This window comes from Penaeus monodon, chromosome 36 (assembly GCF_015228065.2).
Source record: "Penaeus monodon isolate SGIC_2016 chromosome 36, NSTDA_Pmon_1, whole genome shotgun sequence".
Classification (NCBI taxonomy): Eukaryota; Metazoa; Arthropoda; class Malacostraca; order Decapoda; family Penaeidae; genus Penaeus; species Penaeus monodon.
In genome coordinates this window covers 24,311,513-24,312,526 of record NC_051421.1, presented here as the reverse complement: position 1 = coordinate 24,312,526, position 1,014 = coordinate 24,311,513, and the positions used below count along the sequence as shown (strand labels likewise).

Sequence of the window (1,014 nt, the reverse complement as noted above, 5' to 3'; positions counted from 1 at the left end):
GAGTACTCGTACATAATGTATGTGTGCAGAAATAAAAGAATAAATACTTTTCTGACTACTGTCTCCCTATATGTATTTCTGTTTATTTGTGGATTACATGTGTTTATTTTTGGAATACATGTGCTTATTTACGGATTACGTGTACTTATTTATGGATTACATGTGTTTTTTTAGGGGTTTTGCATGTGTTTATTTAGGTTTATGTATGACTATTTTTTTGATCAGTGCTCTCGCAATTTGAACAAACCGGTCGAGTGTGTTAGTTTAAAAATGCCTTAATGGGTTTATTTTTAAGAGTGCATAGCGTATAAACTTTATTACATATGCGATCGGAACAGACACCTTGAGCTGTTTAACGATCAGTCCCCGGGCATGGATTTAAAATACATAGGTAATTATTACTTGGCATTCACAGGCTGGATTCGTGATATCACCGGCAGCAAACGAGATCAGCATGAGAGTGTTGAGCTGCATCATCTTCAGCAGTTTCTTACTGTGGCTCCTCATGCCTGCCGCCCAAGCCTGCGAGAAGCGCAGGAAGGAATGGCAGCCTGACGGACCAAAGAGTCCTTTAAATAACCTTTAGCGTCTTCAGAAATGAAAACATTCTGATTGTTTTCGTTCATATGTGAGGGAACATTCATGTACAACAGTGTAACAAGATTTAAAAAATATTTAGCATTAGTCTTTTTTATTCCCTTTCCCTTTGTTCAAATCTAGGTAAGAAAGAAACGTTCCCAATTTAAAGTAGTAATTAAATAATTATGAACTGATTAAACTCGTTCATCTTTATTAAAGCAAAATGCCCCAAGACGAACGTATAACGGGTATTTTGGGAACTTAAGGCATTAAAATTTTTGTGTTTGTGTGTTGTGACCTAGACATTCAGCTTCAGGTTCCTTGTGTCCCGTTACCCCGTTTTAACGTAAGATGCTTAAGACACCAGTTGGTCCCAAATCGGCTTTATTTGTAATCTGAACCTGGCAACAGTATTTGCCTATCAATCTTCCGCAG

At 37.3% G+C, this 1,014-nt stretch overlaps 1 pseudogene; it reads left to right on the top strand.

Annotated features, from left to right (window-relative positions):
- Window positions 1-586, top strand: part of LOC119595586 — an 11,720-nt pseudogene extending 11,134 nt beyond the window's left edge.
- The last annotated feature ends 428 nt before the right edge of the window (window positions 587-1,014 follow it).